Source organism: Notamacropus eugenii, chromosome 2 (genome assembly GCF_028372415.1).
Source record: "Notamacropus eugenii isolate mMacEug1 chromosome 2, mMacEug1.pri_v2, whole genome shotgun sequence".
In the NCBI taxonomy this organism is placed as follows: Eukaryota; Metazoa; Chordata; class Mammalia; order Diprotodontia; family Macropodidae; genus Notamacropus; species Notamacropus eugenii.
The window spans coordinates 485,798,426-485,812,696 of NC_092873.1; the positions used below are offsets into that span (position 1 = coordinate 485,798,426).

The 14,271-nt window shown below is 48.3% G+C and overlaps 5 non-coding genes across 5 annotated transcripts; 2 read left to right on the forward strand and 3 right to left on the reverse strand.

Annotated features, from left to right (window-relative positions):
• The first annotated feature begins 146 nt into the window (after positions 1-146).
• TRNAG-GCC (transfer RNA glycine (anticodon GCC)) lies at positions 147-217 on the forward strand. The gene has a single exon. It is a non-coding gene; the product is annotated as a tRNA-Gly (tRNA).
• A 429-nt stretch (positions 218-646) lies between these two features.
• On the reverse strand, positions 647-718 carry TRNAE-CUC (transfer RNA glutamic acid (anticodon CUC)). Its single transcript has one exon. It is a non-coding gene; the product is annotated as a tRNA-Glu (tRNA).
• A 6,726-nt stretch (positions 719-7,444) lies between these two features.
• On the forward strand, positions 7,445-7,515 carry TRNAG-GCC (transfer RNA glycine (anticodon GCC)). Its single transcript has one exon. It is a non-coding gene; the product is annotated as a tRNA-Gly (tRNA).
• Positions 7,516-8,067: 552 nt separating this feature from the next.
• On the reverse strand, positions 8,068-8,139 carry TRNAE-CUC (transfer RNA glutamic acid (anticodon CUC)). The gene has a single exon. It is a non-coding gene; the product is annotated as a tRNA-Glu (tRNA).
• Positions 8,140-13,004: 4,865 nt separating this feature from the next.
• Positions 13,005-13,076, reverse strand: TRNAE-UUC (transfer RNA glutamic acid (anticodon UUC)). The gene has a single exon. It is a non-coding gene; the product is annotated as a tRNA-Glu (tRNA).
• Positions 13,077-14,271: the final 1,195 nt, after the last annotated feature.

The window sequence follows — 14,271 nt, forward strand, 5'->3', positions numbered from 1 at the left end:
GGAGGATGAGAAATTCAAGCAGAATAAGTTGTAGGTTAGGGCTTGAATGTGCTGTATCAAATTTTAGGTGCTGGGCATGGCCTACCAGAACGCGCTGTGCATTCACGAAGATCAGAGAGGTTTCTGAGGAAGCAGTAACATATGCAGCATGGGTGGTTCAGTGGTAGAATTCTCGCCTGCCACGCGGGAGGCCCGGGTTCGATTCCCGGCCCATGCATAACACAAGATTTTGGCGCACTAACCCTTCCTCCTCTTGAACAGCTCCTCGCAGAAGGACAGCATTTCCTCCTTGCGACCATCATCCCTGCTCTTTGCCACCTCTCCATCCCTCTCCTAACCCTGCAGAGACCAGAGTCTTGACTCTTGGGCTCAAGGACGGGGAGGTGTGGGGGGGTGGGAACCGTCTTTCCTTAGCACCTAAAGGATCAGGATTCTGGCAAATGTTCCTCATGCCCACTGTCTGCTACCTCGCCTTCCACTATGATGCTTTGGAAGCTTCTCTTCTATGGTTTTCTTTTCTCCTTTGAGACTAGGTAAAATCTCCAGGAGAAAGAAAGCAAGTGAGCAAGGAAACCCCGAGCGAGCCGCAGGGAGGGAAAGTTCGCAGTGTCTCTGATGTTAAGCGGTGGATAACTGTAAAATGTTGTTCCCTGACCGGGAATCGAACCCGGGCCGCGGCGGTGAGAGCGCCGAATCCTAACCACTAGACCACCAGGGAGTACGCAGTTTTCCTATTCCTTGTTTGGTCAGTAAAGCACTGGCCTTCTGCATCACTCCTTTGTCTTCCTAATTTTCTTCAGGGGGTTCATTGGACCTACATCCGGCCTCTGCCCTGGACTACTTTCACTTGCAGTTCCGTTGTCACTACCAACCACCCCATCCTATACCGCTGCTCCTCTCCTACACTCTAGGTATTCCCCTAAATGTTTCCATCCTCTCCCTCATATGAACAAAGAACCTACGCAAGAATTTGAATCCCAAACCTCTAACTACCCTATCTTTCCCGGACCTCAATTCTTCCTCATTCCACACCTTACTGACTGCTACTCTTCCACCTTTTATTCATGGGATCTCTTCAGCTACCTCTTTGTTCCTGCTCCAGACTTTTCTCTCTTCTGGGTCTCTGCAGATACCTGGATGTTTTTGCACGACCTCTTCCTTTAAAAGGTTAAGTAGCTATCTATTTGGCTAAGGTCTGTTTGCCTATTTCTTTTCTTTTCCAGTCAGTATCAGCTCCATCAGTACCCCAGGAGTAACTCAGAAAGAGCTTGGTTGGTCGTGAGCCGGGAAAGAGGGAGTCTCATTCTCCGGGATGTGGTCAAAAGTGAGAGAATCCCTCTCCAAATCCTCCAAATTGTCTCACCTGTCTTCATTTTGGAGCCTGTGCAACTATAAATACAAACTGGGGGGTGGGGAAAATAGTGTGAGGGGCTTAGGCAAAGTCCACTGTCCTGTCCCATTTTACAAACCCTCAGGAGTGAGGTTACCTTTCCTTCACGTATCATCTCCGTGGTGATGACTTAGATTTTCTTACACCGTACTGACTTCTCTCTTGGCCTCCAGTCTCTCATATCCACCTGGCCTATTAGACATCTTAAACTCACCATGACCAAAACTGATCTTTCTCCCTCACATCCTTCTCTTTCCCTGATTGGCGAGGGTACCACCAATGTCCTAGACTCCCAGGCTGGCAGCTTAGGTATCGCCCTAGACTTGTCACTGTCCCTTATTCCAACCCCTCCTCCCCCCATAGCCAATAATTGAGTCTATACATTTCTACCTTCCTAACATTTCTCCCATATGTCCCCTTTTCTCAGTGACATAGTCACCACCCTAGTACAGGACCTCAGGCGGAGTTTTGGACTCGAGGCCCAACATCCAACCCTACCACGTGGAAGATGCAGATGTCGGAGCAGAGATATAGAAGTTCACTAGGATATCCGGGTTGGGGAACAAGCCCAGAGGGCTCCAAAGAAGGGGGAAATGAAGAGAGGAGCAAGGCAGAGGGCAGGCCTAGAAGAGTCTTCATACCGGAGTGAAGGGGTCAGCGGTATTGTAAGAGAACAGGACGTTGTTCAAGGTTGCCTTGGCGGGGAATCGAACCAGGGTTAACTGCACTGATGGCTGCTCTGCTCACCCTTATACCACTGACGCTGACACTCCGCGTGTCTTCCTCTGCCAAGGCGCAGTGAGAGTTCCTGCAGCTGGTCCTCCAGTTGGGGCCAGCACAACCGTCCTGCCCACAGCTCTACTCTCTCGCCAGCTGGTTCGCTGCCCCACACAAACAGAGGCCAGTCCAGAACTCCTTTTGGCCCCTTGGCAGCCTCTCTTCTTGCCCACAGCCTTCAGTCTACGTGGCTCCTGCCACTTCCGGCAGCCTGTTGCTGCCCCAGCTCAACTACGCGTCTCACCGTCGGGTTGTCCCAAATCTCTGCTCTTAGTTTCTGGTTACCGCCACGTACTGTACCCGTCCGTTTCTGGGTTGCCACAGAGAATGCGGGTTAATGCTATAGCCAAACCAGTGGTGTGGTTTTCACAAGGAACACCGTACGCTGGCAGGTAAGCTTAAAGTGTGTTCCTGGGGCAGGGAGGTATGAAGCAAGATTATGCCCCAGGGACAGAGCACACAAACCAGGACTGTCTGGAGACCAGTCCATGATCTTTGCTGGATTTGGTTGCCACAGCTCTTGCCTCTGGAGTGCCCTGCTCCAATCCTCCACTGTCCTATCTGTGCCCTCGTAATCCTTTCCTCACCCCTGCCACGGAGTTCTGCTTCCCCCGGATTCTGGTGATGTTGTGTCCACTGGAGTTTGTCTGGGAGTAACTGGACTGAATGTCTGGCTCAATCTGCAGGCTAGGGCGCGAGCGGTTGTAAACTGGACATTTGGGTTGGAGTTGGTTGGAGCCAGGAGCTGGGGCGCTGGACTTTGGCAACCCGGTATCACTTTTCTGATGGGGCTATTGCTGTAAGCGGCGCACAGGCTTCCCCTGGGGAGTTCGGCCACAGAACCCTGAATTTTGTGGATGCTTTCTTTTGGGACTGAGGCGAGTGATCTATGACTCCAGAGGGGGACCCATCTGTCTCGGCTAGGACGATAGGAGATAGAGATGACTTTGGATACTTGAGAATGGAGGAGAGCCCGGGAGTGAACGATCTCGGGTAAGACAGCAGGAAGCTTCCAAGAAACTTTTTTTGCTGAGCCCTTGAGAAGATGCCCCAGGTGACTCTTGGCAGCCTAACGCCTCAAAGGTTTCTTTTGCCTTTGGAGGGACTTTGGCCACCCTGAGGGGAAGAGACGAGTAGAAAGAGCAAGGTGCAAAATGCTCCGCCTCGGGGAAATCTAACCCCGGCCTCCCGCTTGACAGGTGGGGATACTGACCACTATACTAATGAGAAAAGTTGCAGGTCTTTCACACCCGTAACCTTAAGTAGCTCTGGGCACACACTTAACTCTTCCCCTCCAGTCTCTGCTTCCGAGTATTTTAGGTTCCTCACCTTCAGACTTTGACTAAACACAGGGACCCCTTCTTTTTACCCAACTCTGCTACCTGCCTAACTGAAATCACTCTCGCCCTCTCGGTCCACCGCACATGCTACCTTTGCAGCTAAGAAACCTTCGGTCTGTTGTCTTCCAGGACCTCCATTCTTTCCCAGAATTAAAGAGGTTGATTTTCAAAAGAAGAAATTCTTCAACTTAGCGCCTGCGTCTTTCATCTCTTTGAAAGTCTTCAGCGGCCTATGGACTCCTCAGGATAAAGTTTTTGAATGCAGAAAATGAAATCTTCTTAAATGAAGAGTCAGAGGAAGAGGAAGAGAAGATTTACGAGAGGTGGAAGAGGAATATGAAGGCAGCGAGGAAAAGATTTGGAGCCGCCAAGACCGAGGACTCCATGAACATAAGCCATTTCTCCCCAACCCACTGGCCTTCACAGATCCCGACTCAGTTGTGTTCGGGTGTATGAAGGAGCCGGCCGCATCTTAGTACCAAGTTGGGTTTTCCCAGGTTAGATTGGAAGAAAATGCACACGGACTTCGGGCCTCTTTCGACCCTTCCTACCAATGAACCTTTAGGGCATTCACCAGACTTTCTCTGAGATAAAGGCGCAGGTGAAGTAGGAGGGGAAAGAGAAGAAGTAGGAGAAAGAATGAGATAAAAAGAGGTGGAGGAATTAATAGAAACTGGGAGATGAAGACGAGGAGAAAAGATTAGGAGGTCGAAGAAGCCAAGGAGAAAAGCAAAAAAAAAAAGTTCTTGGTTAGATTGAACACGTGTTGTGTCATGTTTGGGGCGCAAGATTTGGCCTACTAGAAGTTATGGGGTGTTCAACAAGGTCTGAGACTGAGCAGACAGATAAGTTATTCTTTGCATGGGCGTTTCAGTGGTAGAACCCGGTTGCTTTCCCTGCTCATTCATGCATTTTTACTCCTCCCTCCCTCCCCCTCCCTCCACGCCTTTTTGTATTTTAGCACAAGTCCCTTCCTGAGGTTTCTCGTTGTCAGCTCAACTTTTGGACAGCTCCGTGAAAAAGGAAGCTCCCAGGGAGGAGCACCTTTGCCTGGTCAGGACCATCCCCACCCTAAGTGCACAAAAAGGACCTGCCAAACCTTGCCACCCAGCCTTACCTTAGTTGAGTAGGTCAAAGGAGACCTGGACTCTCGGGCTCTTGAACAGCTGGGAAAGCCTTTCCTGTACAAAATAGAATCGTTGGCTTCCAGAGCACAGAGCTAACACCACTAGCAAAAGTCGATCTCGACCACGCTGCTCTGTCTCCAACCTTCCTCCCAGCCCTCAGCCTCCGAGTTTGCGAGACGGAAAGAACGAATGCTTGGGATGGGAGGTAATCTACTCTGGTCTTCCTTCGCTCCCCTCCAACTCCCTAACCTGGCGGTCTGTTCACGGGAAACGAAGTAAAACTGTAAGGGAGCAAGACAAGAGAGGGAAAATCTTCCTCTAGGTTCTCTCTTATCCCACTCCGTCGCCCCTTCCATCCCCTTGGTCACATCTCCATGCCTTCTTTGTCTTGACATAGGGTTTGGCTCCTTCTGCCCCTGAAAAGACTTCGACTGCCTGGAGTTGAAGCGGCAGCAAGGAGAAAGAGAACAGTAGGGTTGGATAGTGTGTGCGAAAAGAACTGCTCGCGGTCTTGGAATAGAACCCCAGCCTCCCGTGTGACAGGCGGGAATACTGACGACTATACTAACCAGGACACTGTGGCATGACACTTCCTAGTCCATAGCCCTGGCTCTAAACGCACATATTTCCCACTTGGTTGACAGTCTGCCTTGGGGGTTCTTGGGACCCAAGACTGGGAAGGTTGACACAATACAAAGGCCAGTTTCCTCCTTCTCTATCTTCGCTGCCTGCCGGACTCCAACCACTTTCGCTGTCAGTCCGCCCAGCGAATTACATCTGCAGCCATCTACTTTTCTTTCCTTGTTCTGCAGGACTTCAATCTTTTTTTCTGCAAATAAAGAGAATGATCTCCAAAAGAATAAATTCTTCAACTTAGTATGTGCATTAGTGCGTCTGTCTCTGTCTCCCTGTCTGTCTCTCTCTTCATGGGAGTGTTTTGACCCCTCTGGACTATGAACTTCTCAGGATATCGTTTTTGAGTGTACAAAATGAAATTCAATAAACTTTCAAAGAAACTAATGGCATTGAAACAGAGCTATCAATATACATTAAAAAAAAAATAACCACGTCCAAGGATACTGGGGTAAAACCCTCGTTCTTTCAGCCCGTAGGAGGTTGGCAGTTAATCTCAATTAAGAGGAACCCCTGGGGCGTGGGGAGTGGGGGGAGAAATGTGTGAAATGGAAGAGGGAAAAGGAGAAGGGAAGGATACCGCAGGAGGAGGGGGACGGAGGTGGCTGATGGGGAGATGTGTCTGAGAAAGAATGGTGCTGTGAGGGGACAGAGAGGGCGAGAAGGGAGAACAGCTGGTTGCTCAGGTACCGCTTCGGCTGCTCCCTTGAGCAGCCTTCCCTTCTGGTTAATATTCACTCCTGCTGCTAACATGATCTTTACCAGTCAGCCAGCCACTCTTTTTGGAATAGTTCCCCCCAGTACTCTATCCACGGGAGGAAATCTTCTCAAAGCCTCTAGGCCGCTCTGAGTCTAAATTTTGCCTCTCAACCCTCACAGTCTACATGACGCTTGCACAATTCCTAGGTGTGCCCTAAGACGGCGCCTCCACAGACGCTCTCCTGATTTGCAAAAGTGAATCAGGCGAGGAGACTGGACCCTGCGTGAGAGCAAGTCTCCATTCCTCTCGCCCCCGTTCTCTAAGCAGCTCTCCTCTTGTATCCCGGGTTCCAGGGTCGGGAGAACCATTGCTTGGTTCCCAGTCAGGGCTGGGGACTTGCTTTTTGGAAAAAAGGGAGGCCCTAGAAAAATGATTTCGGGGTTGAGCTGTGTGTGTTCACGGAAGAAACAGGGACAGAAGAGTCGACAACGCATTTGGAAAAGGTCTGGGCTGTGTTGATTCGGTGAACCGGAGGCGCAGCAGGGATAGGGTCAGGTGAGGGTGTTCTGTTGTGGTGAGGGTCTTTTGGGGCCCTTCCAAGGGTGTATGTGTTAGCCTAGAGAGGCGGGCCTCAAAGCGCGCAGCGCGCGTGGGAAAGTGGTTCTGGACTTGGGGACTTTCTTAGACAATACTGGTGGAAGAGGGAGAGGTTAGAGCTCTTGGAAGGAACTGGATGAGGTGAACTGAAAGATCTGGGCCTGTGGTTGTGTTAAGACTGTTAATTCCAGAGAGGAAGGGAGGGGTGTTTTGGTGCCGAATTAGGACCGCCGACTGGTCTAAGGCGCTGCGTTCCGATCGTAGTCTCCCCTGGAGTTTGGGTTTGAATTCCACTCGTTATGCTATTCCTTTGCCTCTCACTGTTGTCCCACGGCCTCGCAGCTTCCTCACTACTTGAAGAATGGGGAGCAACTGACTCAGGTCCCTGACTCCACGGACACCGATCCCTTGTCCCCCACTCACTGACCTTCATAGGCTGAGCCTCCACTTGCGTGCGTTTAGAAGAAGGACGTGTGGGGGAACTGTGGTCCATATAAGGACCAAATTTTGCCAGAGGGTAGGTACGCTGGAAGAGTAAGGCAGACACGGGCAACGGACCTGTTGAAATTTCCAAACATATAGTGTCAGATACCTACTTTCAAGGCAATCATAGGTCTTTCCCGGAGGAGGTGGTGTAGCAGTAATAGGAGAACCAGGAGGAAGAGGAGGAATGGAGAGGGTGGAGGAGAAAGAAGAAGAGAATGGGGAAAAGGAGGAGGAGGAAGATGAAAAGGAAATTTAAAAAGGAGGAGGGCGAGGAAGTCAAGAAGGACAAGTTGTAGGCTAGGGGTCCACACACGTCAAATTTTGGTTGCAAGTATTGATATGGCTAGGTCTCTGCGAAGATTAGAGACATCACATAGGAGACCTCAAATATTGCGCATGGGTGGTTCAGTGGTAGAATTCTCGCCTGCCACGCGGGAGGTCCGGGTTCGATTCCCGGCCCAGGCATTTTAGTATAACTTCTATCCCGAGGTGTCCTGCTGCTTAAGCTGACTTTTAGACAGATCCCCGCAGGCTCCAACATCTTCAGAAAGGAGAGAGCCTTTACTAGCCACAACCATCATCCCCCAGTTCCTCTCACCAACCCTTCCCCGTCCTTTCACCCCGATCCTTACCTTGCGGAGAGCAAAGAAGCCGAAGACTCTTCGGCTCATGGACAGCAAGAAAAGCCCTCCTTCCTTGGCACCTAAGGGACCAGGCTTCTGCCAAAAGTTCTTTACCGCTCTTGTTCTACACCTCACCTCACATGCTGAGCCGCGCTGCCTCGCCCCCCACTTTCCCCGCACCAGTTTGCCACCTTAGACAATTTGGACGGACTTCAAGAGGTACTTGGGGTTGGCATTTCATTAGTCTGTTTTCCTTTCTTAGTCGTCACTAGGCTAGATGGATAGGGGAAATGAGCAAGGGAAAAGGGCGCAGCTACCATTTGCTAGGGGTAAGGTAAAGTAAGTAGCAGAGCGGGAAAGATCACCCCGTTGGAGAACGGCGTAAAAGGACAAATTCCCTGACCGGGAATCGAACCCGGGCCGCGGCGGTGAGAGCGCCGAATCCTAACCACTAGACCACCAGGGACCCGCTTATCCTTCTTAACCGAGGACAACACAAGCCTCTTTTATCTTCCTTTGGGGATCCATTGGATCCATTTCTAGTCTCCCTCCAGAATACTCACTTGTGGTTCCACTGTTATACCAACTCCGCCGACCAGTACTTCTGCTCCTCTCTTATAATTCAGTCATTCCCCTAACTGTTACCACTCCTGCCTCGCTTGCACAAAGAATTTACCCAATAAACCTCCACCTACTCTATCTTTGCTGGACCCCAAACTTCTAATCCCACACCTTGCTACCTGCCACCATTCCTCCTTTTCTTCTTAGGTTCTCTTAAGCTTCCCCTTTGCTCCTGTGGATCTCTTTTCTCTTTTCAGGGTTTCTGCGGATATCTGCATGCCTTTCTTTGCAGAGCCTCATCTCTTCCTTTGACTAAGTAACAATCCATTTGGCTATAGTCTGGTTGCCTGTCTTTTCTTTTCTAGTCAGTATCAGCTGAATCGTACTAGGAGTAACTCGGAGAGAGCTTCATTGGTCCTGAGCCTTGGAAAAAGGGAGTCTCATTCTCCTGAATGTGCTCAATCATGGGAGACTCCCTCTGCAAATCCTCCCAATTGTGTCATCTGGAGGGTGTGCAACTACAAATACAAATGGGGGAAGGATGTGATGGGGCAGAATAGTTGAGGGGGGAGTTGAGGAGTTTAGACAAAACTCACCGTCCTGTCCCATTTTACAAACCCTCAGGAATGGGGGCTCCTTTCCTTCAAGTATCATTCCTATGGAGATGGCAACTAGATTTTCTTAAGCAGCACCTTTCTCCTGACTTCCAGTATCTCATCTCCACCTTCCTATTAGTCATCTTCGATGCAGAAATTCTATAGACAGCTTAAACTCACTGTGCCCAAAACTGATCTTGTGATCTTTCCCTCTCACATCTTTCTTTCCCTAACTGGACAGGATACCACCAATATCCTAGGCTCCCAGACTGCAACCTAGGTGTCAGACTATTCTTTTCACTTTCCCCTATCCCATATCCCTCCGCCTCCAAATAGCCAATAATTGTTGAGTCTAGTGTAGTTTCTCCTTCCCAACATTTCTCCCATATTCGCCCCTTTCTCAGTGACATAGTCACCACCCTCCTGCGGGGCCTCATCACCTCAATACTAGACTGATGTATTAGCCTGCTGGTTATTCTCTCTACATGGAATCCCTTGTCCAGATTTTACAGGAGGAGATGGACAGGAATGTCAGACATTGGGCAGGCCTGGCTTGAGTTGGATCTCCATCTTTGGAAGAAATGTCCTGATGATTGAGATCAAGATCCTTGATTCCCTCCAGAATAATACCTGTCATGAGGTGTAGGCCGAGCCTTGTTCAGCTTTATCTACCAAAGATTCAGCCATGAAGCTCAAATGTTGGAGAAGGAGATAGCAAACCGATCCATTATCTTTGCCAAGAAAACCCCAAATAGGGTCACGAAGAGTCGGATTCGACTGAATTAAGACTGTACTTGGTACATATTAGGCACTCTATAGTCGTTCATTTGAAGTAGATTGAAATGAAGTGGAGTATTGGCCTGCAGATGCAGCATCCAAACAGACAACTGATGCGGGGGATTCCAGAGGACATAGAAAAGCTCACCGTACATTCGGGTTGGGGAACATGCCCAGAGAGCCTCAAAGAGATGCAAAATGAAGAAAGATGCATGGCAGATGGCACGTGGAGGATGAATCCTCATACTCTGGTGTAGGAGTCAGATGAGTGGCAAAAGACAGAGGGCTGCGTAAAAAGGTGCGTTGACCGAGAAGCGAACCCGAGTCAACTGCTTAGAAAACAGCTATGCTCACCACTATACTACCAACGCCAACACGTCGTGTGCTCTCCCCGAACAAGATCCAGTGAGACCCAAATAGCTCCCCTGCTTATCTGCCAGTTGAGGCCAGACCAAGGGTTCTACCAGCGGCTCTCCAGCTCTCACTCCACACATGAACCGATGCCAGACCAGAACTCTTTTTAGCTCCTTGAGAGTCGCCCTCCATTACTCACAGCTTTCAGACCCACACGGCATTTGGGTTGGAGCCAAGGACTAGAACACTTGGCACTGGCAGTCCGGGGCCCTTCCCTCGCTGGATCAGGACAGCTGTGAGCCGCCCAGGGGCTCTCTCGCACAGAGCACTGTCTCTTGCTCTGGTTTCTTTTTGGTTCGGAGGAGAGGGATTGATTGCGCAGGAGAGGTACCAGTCGGCGCAGATTATAATGAACATGAGACAGAAACTCTCTTGAGTACCTAAGACTGGAGATGGCCCCCCGAGTGTTAACGACCTCGCCTAAAACAAGAAGCTTGCGTTTGGCGAGGCCTAGGGAAACCGCCGTAGGCTGGAGCAGCCTAAAGTCACCAAGACTTCATTTTGCCTTTGGAGAGGCTTTGGCCGCCCCGAAGTGAGTTGGAGGCTCCGAGAGAGAAGGGGATAAAGTTGGGTGTGTGCAAAAGCTTAAGTAAGCCTCCCCGGGGAATCGAACCCCGGTCTCCCGAGAGACAGGCGGGGATACTGATCACTATACTAAGGAGGACGACCTCCAGGTGTTTACACTTGTAGCCTCAAGCAGAAGCGAGCACACACTTTCTTCTTCCCACTAATCTCTGGTTTGGGGTTATTTACGTCCTGCAGCTTCGGAGCCTTACTGCTTCTTCTCCCTGATCCCCAGTCCTCACATCCACACCCCCTCCCAGACCATTTCTCAGCATCTCTTCCTCTTACCTGTTTCTTCTGGGTTTTGCATATGCTTTTCATTCACTTGCTACTGTAAAAAAAAAAAAAAAACCACAACAATTTTAGAAGGGCAGAGACAGGTGTTTTTCCAAGTATTATACATCCCCTTTCAGATGATATCTTCACCATTACGCCGTTGACTGACAGACGTAGAGAATATGAGGTTCTTCTGTTCCTCCGGTCTATTGTACCTCACAAAAACAACTCTAATGAGCACCATAGCTCAAGAACATTTGATTGGGTTAAATACAATCACTGACTCTCCTCCATCAAGGTGTGTCCCCTGCTTACCTCCCAACACTACAGGAATCCTTGGGAGACATAATCCCTTTGTTCTGGGAGGCCTCTCAGTCATTCCTCAAATTATCTGGTTTGTATATAGTTGTTTGGTTGTCATCTCCCTCATTAGACCATTAACTCCTTGGAAGCAGGAACTTTCTTTTGTTTTTATTTTATCCCCTGGGATTAGCACATTACTTGGCATATAGTAGATACGTAATGTGTGTCCGTCCTTTGTTGTCAAAGAAGACCATGCCATCAGAGAAATGATGACATGATTTGCACTTGACTTTGTTTTTGAGTGAGGGAGGGCTGTGCAGGTCACCAGCCTCACTTCTCTTCTAGACCATCTATGACCCAGGATGAGGCAATTGGGGTCAAGTGACTTGCCCAAGGTCACACAGCTAGTGAGTGTCAAGTGTCTGAGGTGAGATACTTTATACAATTTTACTGAAAGACTAACTGACACCCAAAAGATTGGATTCATCAGACTCTTTGTGTGTCTGTTGGAACAAATTCAAATAAAGCTTCTTCATGAGCCCCACTGAACAGCAGGTGTGTCCATGCACTCAACCACAACCGCATCCATCTAATCTCAGACAGGACCACAATACTCAGCCAATCAAAAAGCAGCATCACTGAGGAGGATGTGGTGCCCAAAACAATAGAAGGGATTTTCCCTAAGCAGGCACCTGCCCCAGTAATTGCAAAAGCTGTCCTTTAGGTGAACTTATGATGTAGAGAGGCTTATTTATTACAATATCATTATCATACATATATACATGCCCACCAAGGTTTTTCTGTATGCATTGTGGGTAATGGCATGCACAGTTCTCAAAGTCCCAAAGTCAGTGTCTTTTCCATTGAGTACTTTCTTCTCATTATGTGACCAAAATATTTAAACTTCATCTTCAGTATTTGACCTTCCAGTTAGCAGTGTGAATTAAAGTCTTTAAATACTGACTGATTTTATCCCTTTACTGTCCAAGGGACTCTCAAAAGTTTTCTCCATCTCCACACTTCAAAAGCTTGATTCTGCAGTGTTCAGCTTTCCTTATAGTTCAACTCTCACAGCCATATGTAGCTATTGGGGAGGGAGTAAAGAAGAGGAAAAGAAAAGGCTTCCGGTGAGTGCGGGTGGGGTGGTTTGCAAAACAAAGGAACCTAAAATAATGGTACAGTTTCTAGGTAAGAGTAGTTGCCGTGTTGTGTCAAATTCGGATATTGGGCCCTGTTCCACTAGAACTCTCTATGTGTTTACGGAGATCAGAGGTAGAGCAGAACCAAGCTCAGCTCTGATTCAGTGGTAAAATTCTCGAGTGCCACGCAGTAGCTCTTGGTTTTACTCCCGTTCCGAAGAGATGAGCTTTTTTTTTTTTTTTGCACAAGTCCACTTCTGAGTATTCAGGCTATCCTTTGGCACTTTTTGGGCAGACTGCTCCTGGCATCCCCAGGTAGGAGTAGTTTAATCTATTAAGAACATCACATCCACCTTGGCTGGCTAACCTTAGCCACCCACCAGAGACCATAAAGGGCGGGAGGCCTCAGGCTCTGGAGATGGACGAAAGCCGTCTCAGTATAAATTAAAGTACATAAATTTCCAGGGGACCTAGGCTCTCGGCTCTGGCAAACCTTGCTGTACTTCCTCCTCAGGTCAGCGCGTCCCCCTCACAAGTTATCCAGAAGAAACCTAGTATGAATATTTACTATTTCTTTTATGCCCTCGAAACGTGGCGGCTGGGCCAAGTAAAACCAGAGAGAAGACAATGGGAACCATTTGCAGATGGAGGCAGGCATCAAAACTCTTTGGTTCTGGTGGCCACCAGAAGGACAAAACATTTTCCCTGACCGGGAATCGAACCCGGGCCGCGGCGGTGAAAGCGCCGAATCCTAACCACTAGACCACCAGGGAACACACGTACAACAGATTGTCTTACTCGTTCAGTCCAATGCCGGCTTCCTACATCGCTTCTACACTCTTCTGTTACTCTTCTGTTATTCTATTTCCACTCACATCCTTTTCACTGGGTGTCCCTCATGCCTGGAACTCTCTGCCTCCTAGTTTCCCTGGCTTCCTTTAAATCTCAACTAATGCCCCACCTTCTGCAAGAAATCTTCCTCAGACTTCATTCATCTTAGTCTCTTCCCTCTGAGAATTCCCTTTGTTTATTCGGTTTATAACTCCTTTCATATATTTGTTTGTCGATCCCCTCCCCCTCCCCCTTCCCCCTCGACTGTTGACTTCTTGACATTAGGGACTTATTTTTCCCTTTCTTTGTTTCTGGAATGTTTATTCAGCACAGTGCCTGGCACATAGTAGACCATTTAGAAGTAAATGCTGGTTGCTGACTAGCACTAGAACTGACTCACAACTGCCACTTATGTCATTCTACTTTCAGAAAAGGAAAAAGAAAGCATTGATTCTTGGATGGAACATCTTTCAAAGTTTAAAAATAATATTCTTTTTGTTTGTGAATTCACAATTCACAAATAGTTTTTTGCCTATGTATGTCCTTGAATACTTGGAAAGATTCAGTGGCAATTTTGAAGTTGAAAGCATTGGAATACTCCATCTTCCAAGTGTTTTGGGATTTCTCTTAAGCAAACGAAGCTGATCCATCATTCTGATTGCTCCTTCAACTGTTCATCAGAAAAGGAAGAGCAGGAAAGACATTCTAGAAGATTGTGAAAACTCCTAGATTCACTAAAATTCTTCTTCATTCTTATTTGAACCTCTAGCACCCACACTCCCTCTTTTCATACTCTCTCCCTTCCATCCCAATTCTCGTAATTTTTTTGTGACTCCCAAGTCTTTTTTGAATTAATTTATTTTTACTTTTCAACATTTACTGACTTCCAAGTCTTGACACTAAGATTGTATGGTTGAAAAGAATGCCATCAACTTCCCTTAAATCCTTATTCACCATTTCCTCATCTCCTGTTATCTTAGTTTCACCATGCCAAGTCCTTCCTAGCACTGCCTTTACCCCCTAAACTTCTATAAAGATCCCAATCTGTACCTCCCCCGCCTCCAAAGGTGGTCATTTTCTGTCCCTCTTAAGTCTCAAACTGATTCCACAACATATTTATGATATCGCAGAAGTCCT